This window comes from Marmota monax, unplaced genomic scaffold, assembly GCF_021218885.2.
Source record: "Marmota monax isolate L192 unplaced genomic scaffold, Marmota_monax_Labrador192_F-V1.1 WCK01_AAM20220418_F8-fsc00003, whole genome shotgun sequence".
Classification (NCBI taxonomy): domain Eukaryota; kingdom Metazoa; phylum Chordata; class Mammalia; order Rodentia; family Sciuridae; genus Marmota; species Marmota monax.
In genome coordinates, this window is record NW_026694084.1 from 588,652 (window position 1) to 609,747 (window position 21,096).

Here is a 21,096-nt window from a genome sequence, read left to right on the forward strand (position 1 = left end):
CATTAGCATAGCATTTATGAAAGTTGTATCTATAGTCTTGCTGTGCTTAAAAATATAAAATACTAAGAACTTAAGGATATAGAACAATAAAAAATGTGCTGCTTGTTTTGGGTAATTGAACCAAATCACATTATTTGTGACAGTCGAGATTATACAATTCTGATGTGAAAAAGCACCATTTCAGTCTTGCCTTGAGTGCCGTCAGTGTATCTACTGCTTGAATAATCACCATCTCGCTTTAGGCAGTGTTAAGGCGGTTCCAGGCAGTGAGCCAGTGTGCTAGGAAAATGCTTTTGGGTTTTTGTCTATGAACAGACATTTTCTTGAGGCAAACTATTAAGAAAAATTAAAAGATACAATTCACTTTACTCAAGCAGCTGAATATTAGTAAAACAACCGGTTTGCGAGTTCTTGAATTCAGTGGGGTTTTCAGTTCACTTGGAAATGGCTTAAGTATTTTGTTGTCAGAAATAGTACTAATGGGTAACTGAATCAGAAGTTCCAGTCTGCTCAACACTCTAGCGCATCAAACGTCTAGTAGGCATTGGTGATACAACATGGAGCCAGCTTATAGTTCAGTGAGGAAATAGACTCACTAACTGATCATTTCAATATAATATCTGTATTTGAGGTATGCATGGGATTACAAAGAACATAATGTTAGCCCAGTTTTGGGCTCAGGGAATATTCATTAGAGCTGAGTCATTGTGGAAGAGTAAAGATTGCTTAGGTTAAGAAGAGCAGGGAGAGTGGGACAGAAGAGGGAAAAAAACATAAAATGAGTAGGAGCAACACATATGCTCTTACTGCTAATGTGTCAACCATAAGGCTAAGAGTGAAAGGAGACAAATCTGGAGAGTAAAGAATGGGGTGATCAAGAAGAAATTTGCACTTTGAGATCAAAAAAAGTGCTTCAACTGTATCCTGTTGGCCAGGGGAAGCTATTGAAGAACTTGAGTTAGGGGGTGACATTGTTGAAGGCCATTATGGTTCTACTGAAGGATAGGCTCAAAGGGGGAGAGATGGAGGAACACAAGATGATTTTAGTTGAATCCTTAAATTGCTACTGAGAGAGAATTTTCAGAATTCTCTGAAAAGGGAAGCCCTGCTGTATCATTCTGAGGAATAATACTTGAGAAAAAAACAAAACAAAAACAGAGCAGAGGCTCCCTTTGAGGTTCAGTTACTGGAAGATGTGATGCTAATACTCCATCAAGGATGCTGATTATCTCTTCCTTGTCATATGTATTATGGAAATTTTAATTTGGGTTGGGAACATTGGGTTTGGAATATTTATTGAGAGTCATGGTTTCAGAGTTTGCTATCATGAAGATTTTTCAATACATATTTACTAATGTTAATGAAAATTAAAGCATTCAATAGATCTTGTTGGCCTGGTTTTGCTATTTCATTTACATATTTATTAGATTGGAACTTGGTATAGCTTTAGGATTACTAAGTGCTAAGAAAGCACATACAATGATTCATACCATAGTCTCAAGGAATAATAATTACTACTAGTTAATCCCATATGCATTAGTAACAATAGTGTGTGCTTTCTGATGTAAGGATGTTCAATTTAATTTGGAGCTTAAGTATATTAGTTGGAGACTTCTGAATTATATTCATGAAATTCCTTTTACAAAAAAAAAGAGGGGGAGTGTCAGTGCCAGTGTTTGATCTTTTTAAAAAGATTAATTCAAACTTTGGCACAGAAATTTCAGAGCTTTATTTTAAGCAACTGATAACTTTTATCTTTGCATGATCTAAGTTTTAATTATTTTAGTGATTTAATATATATATAACAATTATTTTTCCCTTTCCCCTTTCCATACACCTAAGAAAGTATGCACTTATCAGACCTGGTGGTGCATGCCTGTAATCCTCAGGAGGCTAACATAGGAGGACCACAGGTTTGAGGCCAACTTCAGCAACTTACGGATACTTTGTCTCAAAATGAAAAATAAAAAGGACTGGGCATGTCGTTTAGTGGTAATGTGCTCCTAATTTCAATCCCCAGTACCAAAAACAAAAGAAAGAAAAAAGTATGCTCTCAAATCTAACCACTGCTTAATATCCCTAGCCACTCTAATTTATCAGGAGCCCAGTCTGGCCTGAAAGAGCCAATAGGCCGGATGAAACCAACCAGATTCATTGTCTTACCTTGTTCCTTTGGACCTAGAGAGTCACAGTCCATGAACACCTGTCATAAAACCCCACGGCCGCCTGGTTCCTGCCCCTCTTGATGTCTAGTGATTTAACTTCACCTTGGAACCCATTAATATATTATCTGCTTTATACACTGTTTTCCTGAGCTTCTCCAAGGAAGATTCTGTCCCTTGCAAAAGGATGTTCTAAGACAGTACTACCTCAGCTCACTCCTGGCATCTGTGGAAATTCAAATCCCTTTGCTACAAACGCTATATTTGCTGTGTACAAAAAGTAACATATTCACTTTGAAAATATTTGGAAAGAAAAAAGGAAAATCTGCTATATAATTTTCCCCCTTTTGTCTCATGAAGAATATTCTTAAAATATTATTCTTGATTCTGAGAAGCAAATATTGTTCAAAAAGTGTAATTATAATCAGTATCTATAATGCAGTAAAATGAACATATTTTAAATATTAAAACTAGGTAAATTATTTCTGGTAAAAGTACATTTATAACAAAAAAAACTACCAGGTAAGCCTTTCAAGAAGTCATTTCTTACAGGTAGCTTTTTTTTTTCCTTTCTTTCTTTCTTTTTTTTAGTACTAGGGATTGAACCCAGGAGCTTTTTACCACTAAGGGACACCCCCCCCCCCCGTAGGCCTTTTTTTTTTTTAACATTTTTTACTTGTCAATGGACCTGTAGTTTATTTATTTATATGTGGTGCTGAGGATCAAACCCAGTGCCTCACACATGTTAGGCAAGTGCTCTACCACTGAGCCACAACCACAGCCCTCCTCCACCCCACCCCCAGTCCTTTTATATTTTGAGACAGGGTATTGTTAAATTGTTGATGCTGGCCTCTTACTTGCCTGCCCTGCCTCAGCCTCCTAAACTGCTGGGATTAAAGACTTGGGCCACCTTTCCTGGTTTAGCTTTTAAATGGATAAGCATAGGGTGATGTAGTGATTAAAAAAACAAGTTTTAACAACAACAACAACAACAATATATATACACTGTCTTCACCATCACACACATGTGGATGACAGTCTTAATTTCCAAATGTAACTCTACTGTTTTTTCCCTTTCATTTTATTCATTCATTTCAGTTCTGTGTCCTTTCATCTGAAAATTGCTATTGTCATTAGAGAAATTATTTTAAGAAGACTTCATTGCATTTTTAATTTTCTATGCCCTGGAGCCACTTGTCTCGTTTCCAATAGATCTCCTTTCATGAATAGAAGTAAACCAAAACCAACAGAAAAACAAACCTAAATGCATACAACTTCATAAAAACATATACATTTGAAACTATGCAACGATTTCTGCATGTGACTATTACCAAGGTTGAGATTATTTCTGGTTTGAATCAGAGGATGTTTTTAGTGTGTTTTAAAACCAAACTTCTGACCACCATCTGTGCAGGTTGAGAGTGTGCCCAGTGAGCTGTAGTCACCATCCAGCCTGCGCCAGCACAAACTTGTGGTTGGCACTTGGGATAATCTCACTCTAAAAAGAATTCCAGGAACCATCCTACTTGCTGGGTGCTTGTTTTGGTCAGCTTTTTTCCCTGCTGTGACTAAAAGAATTGACCAGAGCAATTGTAGAGGTAGAAGAGTTTATTTGTAGGCTTATGATTTCAGAGGTCTCAGTCTATGGATGGCCTGCTCCATTCCTCGGGGCTCAAAGTGAGGCAGAACATGATGGTGGCTGAGTGTGGCAGAGGGAAGCAGCTCACATAAAGATCAGAAAGCAGAGAAAGACTTCACTCACCAGATATAAAATATATACCCCCAAACCATGCCCCCAATCTTCCACCTCCTCCAGACACACCCACCTGTCTTCAATTACCACTCAATTAGTCCCATCAGGTGATTAATTTACTGACTGGGTTAAGGGTCTCACAACCCAATCCTTTCCCCTATGAACCCTCTCACATTGTCTCACACATGAACTTTTGTGGGACACCTCATGTCCAAACCATAACAATGCTCCTAGTATAGTGAATATTTTCCCAGAAATTATGTTCCTAATCTTTATAGTCTGAAGATTTTATTGAGAGCAGAGACCATAGAAGTGAAAAGAACCCCCACGGAAAGGAGGAGAAATATGAAGGCATCAGAAGCTCAACTTTCCATAACTTTTTAAAATTATCATTTTAAATTGATAGGTCTTTTCCTTTCTATGTGGACATTTGGAATATTTCACTGAGATTTTTCTTACATAGAGTGAGTGTGGAACAAAGGACTAGTTTATTTCTGTAGAAGATACTTGGAGTATGTGATGTGGCAAAGAAAACCAAAGGTTACCTTATAAGTTTCTGTTAACAGGGAAAAAAATTGTTGAAAACTTTAACTTACTAAAACACAAAGGAAGCTCGGGCCAGTGGCGCAATGGATAACACGTCTGACTACGGATCAGAAGATTCTAAAACACAAAGGAAATGCATGCCATCTTCATATTTCACAGTATTCTGAAAGATGTCATGTCCACCTTACCCTAAGTTATATAATTTCAGAGATTTTTGTTGAGTTTCTTCTTACCTGTTTTATTTCTAGTATAAATATGTCTAACTTTTTCTTTTCTTAAAAAAACGAAGACATAAATTGGTGTGAATATACTTTGTATACAACCAGAGATATAAAAAATTGTGCTCTATGTGTGTAATAAGAATTGCAATGCATTCTGCTGTTATATATAAATAAAAAATATTAATTAAAAAAAGATCCACCAGTTAAAAACAAATCAACCAAAAATAAGTTGAAGGGATAAGAAGGCAGAATTATTTGTTTTAAAGGGGCAAATATATTCTTAATGCACCAAACACCAGATTGAAATTCTGAAGTTGTTTGTCCTCAAAAGCCTTGTTTATCATGGCAGTTAAAATAGTTTTTGTTAGTAATGTATGTTTGTATGTATACAATTAAGTGTGTGCACATATATGTATGCATATACATATTAACATACACATAAACATTGTATGCACAATACATCACATGCATAAATGACTCACATATAATATCCATGTCTAAATTATTTCTTCTTGAACCTGATTCTTCTAGTGTAGGACCTATATATTTCTCCGGCAAGAGACTAAATTTTAATATATCATTAAAATTCAGATATGTCAAGTATTAAATATTTTTTCACCCAATCCAATAATAAACCATCACCAGACACAGAAAAAAAAAATCTTTTTTAAGTTAAGGTTATCACAGCCCATCGAGCTCCATTAAAGGCTTTTAAACACAAGTTTTTCTCAACTTTGTAAACTACTGTTCAGAAAAGAATACTTAGAGTTTTTAATATTTATGTTAGGAAAATAAAATAATACTAGCAAAAACAACACTTACAGTTTGGTAGCTTAAAAATTGAGGTCACCACACTAGTGAGAAAGCAAGAATAAAGAGAAGGAAAATCACTGGGGCCAAGAGGAAGCTTCCATCACTCATAGAAAGCACTTTCCTTTGTCAAAAAATCCAGTTTATCTGCATTTGGCAGTCAGAGAAAACATGAAGCACTTAGCATAAATCCTTGTGATGCTAATCATAGTAGAGGGAAAGGAGAAAGATCCCCTTGAGACCAAAAGCAATTCTCCCAGTATACAGTACTTTGGAGTTCCAGATTGTCAGGCTAGACCAAATGGTAGACCAGATGGAAGCTTTGCTCCTGGGTCAGAGGCTGAATCTCCAGAAGAATGTCCCAGGGCCCTAAGATGGGGGGCTGTAAGTAGGGACATATGACTAATGCATTTGGATCAAGTGTTCTTTATTCTAAACTAAAATAACTTTTTGGGTGCTGAGCCCTGGGATTTTAACCCAGTGCTTGTTAAATTCTGGAAGTACACCGTAGTGACAGAAATATCACCACCTACTAAAAAGAGCTAGCCCTAGAAGTTTAAAGAACTATTTGCTAAACTAAACTGAAAAGTTCCTAAATTTCCACTTAGTTCTGCTCCTTAGTGCTATTCAGAATACAAATGTTTTGTGACAAATGTTTCTAATATTCAAGGACAGTTTTCATGCACCAATGATGAGATAAAGTCCCATAATAATTGGAGGGTAATTATATCCAAGGATTTGTTTCAGATGGGAGAGTTCTGTTCCTTCTGAAACATAAAAGGCTACCCATCCTGTATTTGTTCATGACTGCTAAATCCCAAAGTTTGATGAGTTGGTTGATGAAGCCATTTTCTCCCTTGAGATACTCATCACACTGCTGAAGTAGACATATTTTGTGAGCAGCAGGGATAGAAAGCAGAGTCATTACTCATGAAATAGGCAGCAGGTTAGTCTGAAGGGCATGCCATACAGCCTGCATGTCAATTCCAACAGTGGACGAGAGAGCTCTCACTGTTAGCATAGCCTGTAATGTCTTCAACCAGATCTGAAGACTTAGCAGCTCAAAGACTGAAATGCCTGGAGCATAGAGCAGGTACGATCCTGGGTGCTAGCTAAGTGGGTATGGTGTGACCAAAAAGTGCACAAGCAAAATAGCAGAAAAGAGAGGGAAGGTGGTGTGGCTCTGTGTCAGGAGAACAAATTGAACAGCAAGTCCTGAATACATCCAGTCAAAATGGAGTAGACAGCCTGGGGGTGCCAGGGCTAAGTTTAGTAGTGCAGACCTATCTGAGAAGCTCTGGCAGAAGAGTGCCCCAGGTGCTCACCCAAGACCCAGACTGGCCCTTGAAACTAGAAGAGATCACAGTGTCCAGACAGAATATTTCTTTCTATCCATGTTCAAAGCTCAGTTGCAGCAACTGGACACGGGACTGATCTCTATCCAGACTTTAAGTAGCCTTTTTGGAATAAGCACATTAAGGCCAGTGGACATATGCTTTTTTCAAGACAGAAATGTGATTTTCAGAATGCTCTACATGTAAAATGAGGGATGGATGGAGTCAGAGAGGCTATAAAGCTGCAGAGGGAGGGAATAACATTCTTTTAAGATTTTTCCTCCAATTCTCCTAGGAGAATAGGCCTCACTCACTTGGCAGAAGGGCAAATGCTATGGTAGTAGGCAGGACTTTATTGGTCATTAGTGACAGAAACATAGGCTACCCTGACTTAATGAAGTTATTAACCAACTCATGTGACAGCAAATTCCAGAGATAGGATTCAGGTTTGTGGGAACTAGTCACTCATATGGCAGCACTAGGAGTGGGTTCTCTGTCATCTCTCACTTTTTTTTTCTCCGTTGGCTATACTCTTTTTTTTTTTTTAATGAAAAATGAGGCCAAAATTAAAAATCCAGACAGGCTCAGAGAATCAGCACACATGTTCATTGTAATGAAGAAGTCAACTAACCTGTATGTATGGCCAACAGCTTCTCATGTGTTTTTTTTTTTTTTTAATTTTTTATTAAAGACCCTCTCATGGAGAGCTCAAGATGGTTAAGAGAAACTCAAAGTTGATATTGTTACTTCCAGATTTGGCGAATTTGGAGAGATTGCCTTTCTTTCCCAACAGACCCAGCAAAATTGTGATCTTAAATTGCATTAGCTTGCCTTGATCTTATGCACATCCCCCAATAAATCAGTTTTTAGGAAATATAATATGAAATGGAACCAGGATGCCATTTCAGAATAAAGGAGAATAGATTCCGGGCAGGCCAAACTTGAGTCTCCTATAGATCAAAGATGGCTTACTCAGCCTCAAAGACTTCTTTTTATTATCCCATACTTTAGAAAAAGGTATTCCACTGACCCAAGAGGACAAGGGGCTTGGGTGGAGTTTGATGTCTAGAGAGTTCAGGAAAATCAGAAGTTAGTGTAATGGAAAGGATGGGAATCTGGGGGCACTGATGACACTGAGCTATCTAGGGTTCCAGTGCCTTATACCCACACCCTTCAAGGCCTTCAGATCTGATGGTGTCTATTCCATTTGGCCATTAGAACTAACCTTTGGCCAGAGATTTCCTGATTATTCACTCATAGATGTATTTTCATTTCAGTACTTACCTAAGCCCATTTACTTGCTTGGAGCATCTTTTTCTCTACTTCACAGAGATGCGGAGGGGGGAAAAAAACTCAAAAAAAACAAAAAGCCTATTTTCTTAGAGATACTTTTGAAACTCTTCTTTCCCATGAAGGAATTTCATTGGCACTATCGCCATTTTTTCCTAGATCAAGTGTGGATTGGGGCAGAGGATTCCTCCCTAGAGGAAGAGTATGAAATCAACAAACATAATTTTACTTTATAATTAAGAAGATTAGCATAGTTTGGAACATTTATAAGGGAGAGAAGTTTAAAGAGTTTTTTTTTCCAAGTGACATGAAAATGGTTTATCCTTCGTTATAATTTCAGAAATAAATTGGTTCCAATTTTCTTTGACAAATGATGGTTGTGGAGCCAAATTTTGTGTGTAATTTCTAAAAAATATTTAATTTCTAAAGGAAATATGCAATTTCTAGTTGAATAGGGAAGTGCATTTATTGAATGACGATGTGCCAGGCACTTACTAACATCATTTTATTTAATCTTTACAAAAACCAAAACCAAATAAGAAGGTGTTATTATTCACAGCCTGTACACAGTTAAGCACTCTAATACGGAAAGTTAAATAACTTGCCTGAAGTTACTCAACTAGTATGTGTAAAGGACTGGGATTGTTGCCAGGTCGGCCTGAAAACAAAACTTAAACTCTTTCTATTGTTAACGCCACCTCTATAAAATTGTGTATTTTTAGCTATTTTGTATATCAGGAATCAAAATATTCCAAGGCCAGTTTTAAACATAATTTTGAGGTATTTTATTCTTGATGAAAAGGTGGTTAATTCTTTCCAGCAATAGAATATATTTGGATGTACAGTATAGAGGTAATTACTTTAATTGCTGCCTTTATCTCTTCTCTTTTTATATCTTGTATGTAGGGTTTTCACAGTGTGGGTGTTGCTGCAATGTAGAAATGCTATTCTTCTTACCTTGGACATTATTTCCATTCCTTGCACATTTCTCCTCCCTCTCTCCTACCTTTATACCAGAAATTCATCTTCTGCTTTCAACTTGGTGTCTGTACCACCCTCCTCTCCATCACTTCTCAATGCCTTAGTTTTCCCATTGTTCTTCAGAGTGCTCACAGTTTTATTGTTTCCGTTAGTCATTTGTATTAAAGGACTTCACTTTCAAACTTTTTCAGTGGTTTTCTTTAAATATATATTTTTAATCTTATCTAGAGAATTATTTTCTGCTTGTCATTCTATTCTCCCAATAAAGAAACTGAATTCTCTTTTAGTCTTAATAGAATCTAGCTCTCTCTTCCCATGGGCTGTGGTACAGTTGCTAATGGTGAAGTAAAATCAATTACTGCTCAAAATAAAGATTTTGAGGTGAATTATTTATTCACATTAATGCAGGGTTCCTTCTAACCTTACAAATATCTACCAGATGGATGAAGTCAATTCAGAAACAGTGTAGTACCCATCCCTTTAAAGTATATGATGCCCACTTCTTGGGCAGTTTCTTTTCCTATATCCAATACAACAACACATTTTGTCCTTTCTTTGTTTTTAAATCCTTACCACCGCTGCCTAAGTACCAGATTTCTTTTATAACTGTTATTCTTGAGAGTAGTTTGTTTGGTGGAACAGGTACAATTGTTCTTCTGTATGACTCCTCAAGATTTCATAATTCTTAAATAAATGTAGATTACAAATAACCTGAAGTCTTTGCTCACTTTTGCAATGAAGTTTTTTTCAAGAGATATTATTTTGTGGGAATATTTCCCCATTCTGCTTTGGTCTTTATGTTTGTGTCCCCCGCAAATTCATATGTTGAAACCCAACCCTCAAGTTGATGGTAGGAGGTGGGGGTCTTTGGAAGAGATTAGTCACGAGAGATCCAGTCTTGTGAATGGGATTAGCGCTCTCATCAATGAGACCTGAGGGATCCCATTTATGCCTTCCACCTTCTGAAGACTCATAGAATTCAACATCCATGCAGAACAGGGCCTCACCAGACACTGTATTTGCTAGGCGTTGCTCTTGAACTTCCCAGCCTCCAGACTGTGAGCCATACATTTCTGTTGTTTATGGATTAGCCGAAGATATTTTGTTAAAGCAGCTGAAAAGGACTAAGATATTCATGAACAAGGTAACATAAATAGTACATGATTTTGTAAATTGTATTGAAACAATACAGAAAATCATGAGAAAGAACATAGAGAACCTGAAACCCCATCACCTTGAGACAATCTTCAGTAGCATTTGATTACATAACTTCTAATGTACACATTGTGTTTCAATCATGGAGAACTATTTTCTTTTGGCTTTTTTTCCCTCTTCCACTATCCTCCCTTGTCACACACCTCCACAATCTTTATCACATCAAGAAAAGTCTCAGGTCCATTTGTTCCAAGATTATGTAATCATATACACATTTCTGTGTCTCATGAAAGCCTTCCTGACTTTCCTTATTAGATTAAATTTTCTGTTCTGCATTTGCCTTGTAACATGAAAGCCTCTACCCATTGTAACCTGTATCAGTTACACTTTTATATTTATTTGATTATTGTTCTTCTCGTGTGGTCCACGTTCTGTGAAGGCAGAGGTCACAACTGTTGCTTTCCACTGATTTCCAGCATAGGGTCTAACACCCATTACGAGCTGAACAAATTTCTGAATGAGAAGGGATAAATTTCTGCTTCTCCATATCTAATGCTATGTCCTTTGTTTGAATAACCCTCCCCTCTGCATAGTAAAGTTTCCAGGCATCAAAATCCATCTGACTACACAAAAACTGGTGTCGCAATGTAGAAAGAACCAACCAGACTTGGACTTAAATCCCTACACTATTTAGTTATAAGAACTTTGATCATTTCTCTTCTTTGGATCATAAGAGAGTGCCAATATAAGAAGCCACTTTGCAAAATTTAATAGTAATATATAAATACTTGCCAAAAATAATGATAATTATTATTAAGATGTATTCACTAATCTTCCATGCTCTCCTGGATCATTCTCTCTCAATTTCTATCATTCTAATTTATGCCTTCATAGGTACCATTTAATTATGTAATTTATGTTGTTATTTTTTGCTAATTGTTTCATTAGCATGTTAATCTCCTCTCCAAATCCAATTAAAAACTATTTTGAAGCAAAGACCCATTGTTCTCTACTACTTCCAGCAATCGCTAAAATATGTTCATTAAGTACTTGGCTAGTTGATTGATTGACATACAAACAGGATATATTGGTTAGCTATGAGAAAGTCCTACAAAGGTATATTGCTGGTGACTTAGAGTTGACACTTTGATTTACCGTATAAAAAGTGTAATGCCATAGACAGATTCTATGAAATAAGAAAGAGAATTGACTGCTTTTGGTTGGAGTCAGAGTAAATGATAAATTTGACTTTAGACTGAATTAAACATAAGTTCTCCAAAGGTTATTTCTATTTTAAAATTGTACTCTACTCTGTGAATTAAAAGCCATGAAATATAATTTTAGATATGTGTGAATTGTTTCTAAATTTTAACCGACATAGACTATGCACAAATGAAGAATTTCTCTTTTTCTTAATATAATTAATGATTTTTCATTTATATGTAAAAATGTTTCCATTGCTTAAAAAGTTCCTACTACATAGAATATTCTCTTCTCTTCTCTGGTCTTAAAAGGTTTCTCTGTGGGAAAAAATAGACTAAATAGCAAGAGCTTTTATCAGTTAAAATCTGATAGAAAGCCAAGCTCAAGTAGCAGCTAAATGTTTATTGTTTTTATCTCATTCACTAATGGGTTTAGTGGTTTAATTTTATTTTTAATTTTTTCTGGGAAACTATTTCTAATCAGATTTAAATTAAGCACAGTGATTCAGAATAACTAGAAATCTAGCTCTGTTGGGTTACAGGGTCTTGACTATTTTGTAAGTAGTTTTTTTCTCCATCTTCCCATCCTCCCCGCCATCAGGTTGAAATTAATAAATATTGACTTGAGAATGGCACAGGTTTTCTTTTTTTATTTTCCCCCCTGTCTTTTCTTTTTCTTTTGAATTGTGAATAGTTTCCAAGTGAGAATTTAAATTGTCAGATTGTCAAATTTGATGACAATTGTTCTAGTTGAGTTTGCAGCTTCCAAGAAAATAGTCATTTATTCAATAATTTATTTATCTATTTATTTGGTCAGTATTTATTAATCATCCACACTGGACACCATGTATCATGTGCTACTCTGCATAAGTGAATAATTATCACTTCCTATTTCAGGAAAGCCAACCTACCTATGGGTAGAACTAAATTGATTTCCAAATGTCTCATGGAGGGCTATTTTTTTGCTTTTGTTTTTGTTTTTTTAAGTAGAAACAATGGCTCCTACTTCCTGTGATTAAGGAGTATGATAAGAAGCTTTTATCAGTTAATAGCTCTATGTTTGTCTTTGACCCAAGATGTTCAAAATATTTAGTTCTTGGTAATAAAATGAAATTTGACATGTTTATGTTATTTACTTTCTTTCAAAGAATTATTAAGTTTATCACAAAGAATGTGATTTTGGTGACTATTTCCTAGGTGATGACATCATTCATAATAAATACTGCATCTTGAAAAACTTCAAAAAAATTCTTTTTATTATCCATGGAGCTGTGTCTACATCCTGGTTGGTTAAAGAAAACTCATGAGATTGTCTTTAAAATAGAGCATATTGAGGGAGATGAAATTCAGTGAAAAGATCAGGGTGTTTTTTATTTACCTTTGTTGAATTTACAAAAATTACCTTCATTTTATTTTATTGGAATTATTCTTTAGAGAGAAGGAAGTATCAAGAGCTCCAAATCTGTGACAAATATCCCTTTCATTATCATGGATTACACAGGAAAGTTATATCTTTGACTTGTTATTTAAAGTCTTTGGTGCAAGGTTTTTTAACCAGGGTAACATCAATCCTGGAGACTCAATATAAAATGTTATAGATGTTGCATATTTTTATTTTGATGGGAATTGAGGAATATTGGTGGATATATTATTATCAGATTTTCAATGTTATGTGCCAGAACAGCAAAGAAACAATGCTCATCTTCCTCTTTAAGTTCTAAATGGAGTAAGTCATCAGCCTTTTATGAATCATTTTCTATTAGCCCTGCTATAACAAAGGAAGTTTAACTGAAATACGTTACTACAAAAGCCCATTGAAGTTTATTGGGAATTCTAGGAAGAAAATCCAGGGATTGGGGAGAGAAGAGGATGTTTAATTTCAACTCTGTTTAATTGGAAGTCAACCCATGTCTAATTCAACCTGTGAGGTCAATTCTGTCTTGTTCATACTAACTTAGCTTGCCATTCTTTCAACCAAGGGCACTGAGTGTTTACTGTGTACTAGATATTGTTGTGCCAAGTACTGGGGATATAGTGATGAACATGAGATTTATCATTTCAGGAAGTTTATAAGCAGCAACTTGATGAATGAGGCCACAGATATGTAATGCTTTATAGGAAGGTGGCACGCGGAGCTAGTCTGAAGGGTTAGACAGGACCTCTTAGAAGTAACTTTAAAACTGGGTCACGAGTATTTTCAAGGAGTATGGGTGGGGATGAAGATGAGAGGAGTTTTCAGCCAAAGAGAAGGGCACCTGGGGGAACCTTTAGATGAGACACTGTGGCGTGTAGGAGGAGATTTGGGACTTTGAGCATGCCCTTCATGTTCAAGGAGGGATGATGAGAGGGGCTCTAAGAGCAAGCAGGGTCCTGACTGTGAAAGACCTTGAGAACCAGGGAGTGTTCAGATTTTTAGGTCAATGCAGAGTTGTTGAAGGCTCTTAAACGTGGATATGACTGGACTAGGTTTATGTTTTGGAAAGATGGATCTCCCCTCAAAAGTGAAGAGAATTGATGGGAGGTGACAACTTTGGAAACAAGAAGACTGGTTAAGAGGCTCCTAAAGCTGTGCTCCAAAAATGCTACCTGGACCATCATTTTGAAGAATCTCTAGTCTCCCTGAGTCAGTTTAAATCTTTCTGGTCCAGAAAGCTTTTGGAATACAATTACCTGTGCTATAGAGCAATAATAATGATTAACATTTATGGTTGTTTACCACATGCCAGATCTAAACACTTACCATTCATTTAACTTATTTAATCTTTTTGTACAGGAGCAAACAACCACAGTGAGGTTGAGAACTTTGTCCCAAAGTCATACAGAGAATAAGAGTTCAGACTGGGCAGTCAGTGTGACTCCCAACCACTGTACTCCATGCAGCCTCCTGTTAGATCGGTCTTTGTGCACTGCCTTGCCATCTGGCAGAGCAGTGATCCTCATTTTGTTTCCAAAGGCCTCCGCCAAGCAAATTTTCAATGCTTTACTATCTTCGAATATTAAGTAGAGCTAATAATATGTTCTGGACGGAAAATTGTGAAAGCTTATGAACAAATGTTAAGCAATTTAGTCTACCAGCCAAGGAAGGTGCTACATAAATATGCAACATTTGTTTTACTAGGGTTAGAACTTGTGAATAGAGAACCACATGCCACACGAATTCATTGCTCATTGCTGCCTCCTGGGTTTGGGACAGGGCAGTGGCTGTGAAATTACATCAATCTCTTAATCCCTGCATACTAACTCTTGGTGGGGAAAGTTGCTGTTACTCATAAGGGGCATGGATATCCTCAATCAATAGACATCTAATTGTTCAAGAGTTGTTATCAAGGAAGCACAAAAATGTCAGTGATAAGCTTATAAAAACGCGATCAAGGCCGGGCACGGTGGCTCACGCCTGCAATCCCAGCAATTTGGGAGGCTGAGGCAGGAGGATCGCAAGTTCAAAGCCAGCCTCAGCAATGGTGAGGCACTAAGCAACTCAGTAAGACCCTGTCTCTAAATAAAATACAAAAAAGGGCTGGGGATGTGACCCAGTGGTTGAGTGCCCCTGAGTTTAATCCCTGGTACCAAAAACAAACAACAAAGCAATAAAGTAGTTGAAAGAAATGTCTGGAAAACTGTGTGGAAATAACCTATCTTGAGCAGAGTCCTTCAGGATTAATCTCTCCTTTAAAAAAAAAGTTTTATTGGTACATATAAGTTATATAGAATGGTGGCTTTCATTGTGTCATCTTCATATATCCCCCAAAATATAATTTAATCAATCTCTCCCTTTCTAAAAAGCTTTAGCAATGTGAACTCCAGTTGATAGCAACTATCTGTTCCTCATGCTGTCCTCAGCATGTATCTTGTAAAATGGGCTTTCTTTGAAAACAGAGGTTAGCATAGTAGAAAGACAGATAGGGTCGAAAGGACCTCCACTTCAGTAGTGATAGGAGAATGTTGGAGACGTCTGGGGCTTTGGGGTGTTGTCTAAGAAAGGGAGTTAGGAACTGCCTTTCCTGTTTGGAACTCTGCCTTTGTCTGTCTCTTCCTACTGTCCTAATTTTCAAGGACAGGAAGGAAAGGAGGAACTGAGTGCACTGGGTTTCAATCTTGTGAGGAGAGAACCCTCTTGATGGGTAATAGGGAGGTGGCAGCTCTGAGAACTAAAGCAAAACAATCTGAATCCTGACCAAGAAGGCAGCAAGCAGCTCAGGACTGAGCAGTAGTTTGGAGGATTTACTAGTCAGGAGCTCCTGCAGTTCTCCACAGTTAGACTACGAAGTGCTGCAAGTTGACCACAGGGAGCCACCTAAAAGGTCCATCCACCTCCAACCTCAAAGGTCATCTTTTGTCCTCAGGCTCTGAGTTGTAGCCCTGAACATCCACATGCCTAACAAATAGATGTGGTATTGTTGTTGCTCCTTTTTGAATTTTTCCTTTGTCTCTCATTCCTTAAAGACAAGTGCTAGGTAGGAGGAGGGCTGGATAATCTGCATCTCATATTGTAGAAATTGCAGGGGAAGATCCTCAGCAGGCTCGCCAGGGCCTGGCTGTGTGGGTGGGCTTATTGGTTGCTGCTCACTGTTTGTTTTATGTGGGCTGGAACAGCTTGTCTCCTAGAGCTCTTTGCTCTTCAAATGAGTCTTGGGCAGTCTAGCCTTGCACTGTGGCCCATTACAGCTTTTGAACCACACCCGGAGGCTTTTCCCATGGAGGACATTTTCTGTGAGACCATGGAGTGCCAAGATGATGGCCAGAGGATGTTTTTCCTCTGTTGTCTCTCTGGATAGGTGTCACAACATTACACTTGATTTTTATGGTATATGCCTTGAGTTTTACCAGAGTTGCTAAGTCATGTAGATCATTATGGATAGTGACTATAAGTGCTAGAAAAGTGGCATAGAATGTGGCAGATAAGGATACACAGAAACATGTAAAGCTTGCCCTACTGTCCTGCGCCCCTATCAGCATCATTCTTTCCTTTGAATAGGGGGATGATTACTGGTCTTTTTCCCCTTTCCTATCCAAGAGGGTTATGGGTCAACATCTTCTAGAAAAGGAAAGAGAGAAAAATCTTTGTATGCTTCCTCCTCCTCTTCTTTCCCTTTAAGTTCTGTAAAAGCTGTGATTCTCAGGATCATAAATGGAAAGTCTTTAATGGTGCTTAGTGGGCAACACAGAAATGCATTAGCTGACTTGTCATAGGCCTTGTTCTCTATTGTTAGGGAGAATTGACTATAACAAACTCACCAATCAGAACAGTGAGCCCTAACTAACTGACAAGACCCTAAGGATAATTTCAACAATGAATCCTGGGATTTTGCTTCATTTCACTTTAAAGGTATTTATTGAGCATTGGCTGTGAGATAGAAGATAAGCAAAAGCAAAATCTACCATCATTTCTGGACAAAATCAGTACTTCCTTTTATGTTTTTTTATACTCCTGACAATGTACAACAAGAGAAAGAAAAATCTCACTCAGTCAGGAACCTTCTGGTCTCACTCTCTCATTTTACATTTGAGGGAACTAAGCTCAAAGAGACTGAGTGACTTCCCAAAATTATGACTGACTCGGCCTGGACTAGATCCCGTGTCTCCTGAATCTTTCCTCTGTTCCATACCGCCTCTTTACTTACTGTGTTAAAGCCATGAAACTCAAGTAGGTAGGAAAGGGAAATATAACATTTTTTCCCTCCAGCTTTCTAATTTCTATTTTGAGTCTTCACTCTACCAGAGTGTGGAAATTATTATCAATCAATTCAGGGTCACTCTCCTCCATGTTTGTGGGTTGTGTAGAGTCTAGGGTTTCACTTAGTGCAAAATCATGAGATAGGAGGGGCGTCTCCTCCTCTCTGTGCTCAGTTCTCTGGTGCATCTGCAGTTGTGTCTTAATCCCCACCTCAACTTTCTCTAGTAGTTCAAGCAGCTCCCCTGTATCCTCTTTTCTTTATCTCTAGCCTTATCCAAGTCCACCAGCCCTCTGTGCCATGTCTACATTACTCTCATATCTTGAGAGTCCCTACAGTCTTCTCAAATCAGTCTTTGGTGCAGGTGATTCTGCACAGTTAGTCTTAAGTCCTTCTGCTCAGACCTGCCATGCAGATGTATCTACAGCTCCCCACCAGGTCAATTGAGGAGAGCACAGTTTTTTATGGAAATGGGTCACAGATGTCCCCATTGCCAGATGTCCCTGTAGTTCCTATCTAAACTCTAGGGTCCTCCCACCACCAACAGATACTTTACCTTAGAGGAAGACAGTGTAGCAGAACTTTCTCAGGGAGGCACCTGAGTCTAAGCTCTCATCACTTTTCCTGTCTCCCTGTTCTACTTTTGGGAATCTTTTGTTGGGGGATGGAAAGTCATGGCTGTTACTCGGTTGTATTCTTCTACACCTTGTGTCTTATATTTGGGCCTAGACATTTGAAATTCAAAAGTCAAGTATTTGACCCCTTGTTTTAATCCGAACTTGAAAGAAACAGATCATTAGAATAGAATATATATGTAAAGAGATAAAGAGATGTGTTTTAAGCAATCAGTTCATATGATTATGGAGGTTTGTAAGTTGAAAATCCACAGTGTAGGTCATTAGGCTGGAGACTCAGGGAAAGCCCATTTTGCAGTTCTAGAAAATTCCTTTTTGCTCAGAGGAGGTCAGTCTTTAGTTATGGCCAGACCTTTAACTAGATGGATGAGGCACAGGCACATTGAGGAGGGCATTTTGCTTTAGCCATAGTCTACTGATTTAATGTTAGTCTCATCCAAAACACCTTCACAGGGACAATCCAAAAAAAAAATTTGACCACGTAGCTGAGCACTGTGAACCAGCCAAATTGATGTGTAAATCACACCCCTCTCTTCTCTGTGGTTTGCCTTGTCATTGCTCCTCCAAAACAATGGTAGCTTCATTAGTACAGCGAAATAATGAAAGGTTCCATGAGGGTAAAAGTAGATAGGGAGACTTTGACTCATATTTTTTTAAATATCTGCTGTGCATAACTATGATATATATATATATATATATATATATATATATATATATATATACACATATTTTTACTTTTATTAATTAGAACTTCTCAGCATACTACTTCATAAGTATGTTTTCATTTTTACAGGTGTTTTTCTTTAGTCTTCAAAAAATAAATAAATAAATCCTTTTGAAATTAAGCATTGGTTCTTCTTCCATTGATGACAGTACTGTACCGTTAGGCAATAAATTCCATTAATCGAAAAGACTTATGTTTTAAAGCACAAGGTGCAAGACTATATCTCTAAGTGAAAGCTATGCAAGTTGCAAATATTTGTCACCAAGAAAACAGTTGTCACTAAGCAAACATGGAATAACTGCATTCATTTAACTTGATTTCTAATTTTTTAATTGAAATTACATTTTTTAAATCTTTCAAATCAAAGGTCACTAGTTTGGTAAACGTTCTCGACCATGTTTTCCAAGGTGAGCAATGGTTTTCTTTGCTCCAAACAGCAAGATTGTTTTTCTTCTTTGAGTGACATCTGTGTTCTTACTTTTTAAAGTGGATTTTCCCTGAGTGATTTTTGAAAGGCAGAAGAGCAATGAGTACATCTTCTGTTGAGTGGCTGCGGGACCACAGGGTCTTCTGGAGTGAAGTGCCACCTGGTACATCATAAATTCTGTCAAGCAGAGAGCAAGCTGGGCTAAGTGAACAAAAGTGGCATATCCTTAATTACTAGAGAATGATTCTAATTATCTTCATGCCAGCCTTAATGTAACACTGCACATATCTGAGATGGTGCTGAATTTTCAAGTGAGTTATATAAGATAATTTTTCAGAATTGCAATGACGCCATCAGTGTTGCCAAATCACATTTTAGTGGGCATCTTTGGGGCTCATGTGTCATCAGTGTGGCTGCCCATACTGTGACCACTGATATCTAAGTTTTTCTTGGCTTGTAATTCTAAGAAAATAGCTTTTGATTTAACATTGAAATTGCAGCAGCAATTATTTCACCAAGAGCGTGCTTAAACTTGCTCTTGATACTTTCAGAAAGAAATAGAAAATAACAGACATGTTATTGTCATCAAAATGGAAACTGCAGTAATTATGTCATAATAGATTTAATCTATGAACTTCACTTGATCTCCATTTAGATGGAACTGTGATAATTCTACAAGCCTCAAAAATTGCCTCAAAAAGTGTTTAGAGTTCAGTCTTTCAGCAAAAGATATAAGACGAGGAATTTAGTTTCAAGCACATTCAGTAATGAGACTGCGTTGCTCAAATAATCAGTATTTTTTTCAGTTTTTGCTATTTTCTAATCATTTATTCTCTAGTTGTTACTGAGTGATTACTATGTGCCAAACTGTCTAAAATAAGATAAACCTAGAGTTTTAAATAACAGAATAATTTGGATTATTATTTTTCAGATTTGACATTGCTATGGGAGATTTTAAAAAACAGATTTTTTAATTTAAAAAATTTCCAGTATTTTAAATAAAACTATTAACAAAATATCTATAATCGATCATTGAATTTATTTATGATTTTCATTTTTATAATATAATTATTTGCCTTTGTACTTGAATTCTCCAGGTCTGGCAGTAATTTAACATTTCAAAAATTATAAGAAGAAAGAATAATTGAATATAATCCATCAAACAGAATAGTCTCCAATTAACTTCAAATCATTTAAACTTCTAGCTGTCTACAAGGAACAGAAAGAGGAAGAGAAAAAATGGAAATTTGGAAAAGAAAAATCAGAAAGATAAAAAAAGCACATAAGATGGGGACAGGAAAAAATTTTTTTTTGCTTTTATGGCTTATTTTCTTAAATGCAAAAATAATTCAGTATGATTAATGTGATTGCTCTGGAAGAAAAAAAATATTTTATGGATAATAACATCCCTCCATATTTATTTCAAATAACTGACAAACTATGGCCACATGCTTAAAGCAGCTCATTTCCCACTTGCATGTGTAAAATTGATGTATAATGGAAAGAAGATTTAAGCTTGAAGAGATCTGGTGTAATATCAGAAAGGTCTGAGGATCCATTCGTCTGGAACAGATAGGAAACCTTGGAGAGAAGAGGAAGATGAGTCACATAATAATCATTTGTCATAAATACAGACAGCTGATAAATATATATGTGATACAGAAATAGTATTTTAAAAAGAAAGTGTGCTTTATTGGACAGCTGGATTAAGAAACAGGAAAACTAGGGTTTTGGTACTTTGCCGGTATCTTATTAGTGTGGTTCAATCTCCTTGTTTCTATTTAAATCATTAAATTCTCTGTGATATATAAAAACATATACATGTTACAGATATATACATGTACTTTTACATACACATATATATGCATGTATATGCATATACATTACATGTATATATACATATATACATATATGTGTACATATATAAGAATGAAAATATATATATATATATATATGTATATATATATATATATATATATGGATGAATACATATATATTCATCGTTTCTGCTTCCTGGCACAGTGCTCCTAAAACTCTCAGATGTTCCTAAGTGGCAGTAATAGGGGGAAAACATTTTGTTATTCACAGTAATCCCCTTTCTATCCTGACATTTTGCTAATGAAGTAACTCTCAAGAGAATAAGGACGGGTTACCAGAAGAATGGCCCCATGATCAGAAGTTTAG

At 36.7% G+C, this 21,096-nt stretch overlaps 1 protein-coding gene across 1 annotated transcript in view; it reads left to right on the plus strand.

Moving 5' to 3' along the window:
- Positions 1-21,096, plus strand: part of Necab1 (N-terminal EF-hand calcium binding protein 1) — a 149,596-nt gene that overhangs the window by 27,760 nt on the left and 100,740 nt on the right. The gene's annotated exons all lie outside the window — the stretch shown is intronic.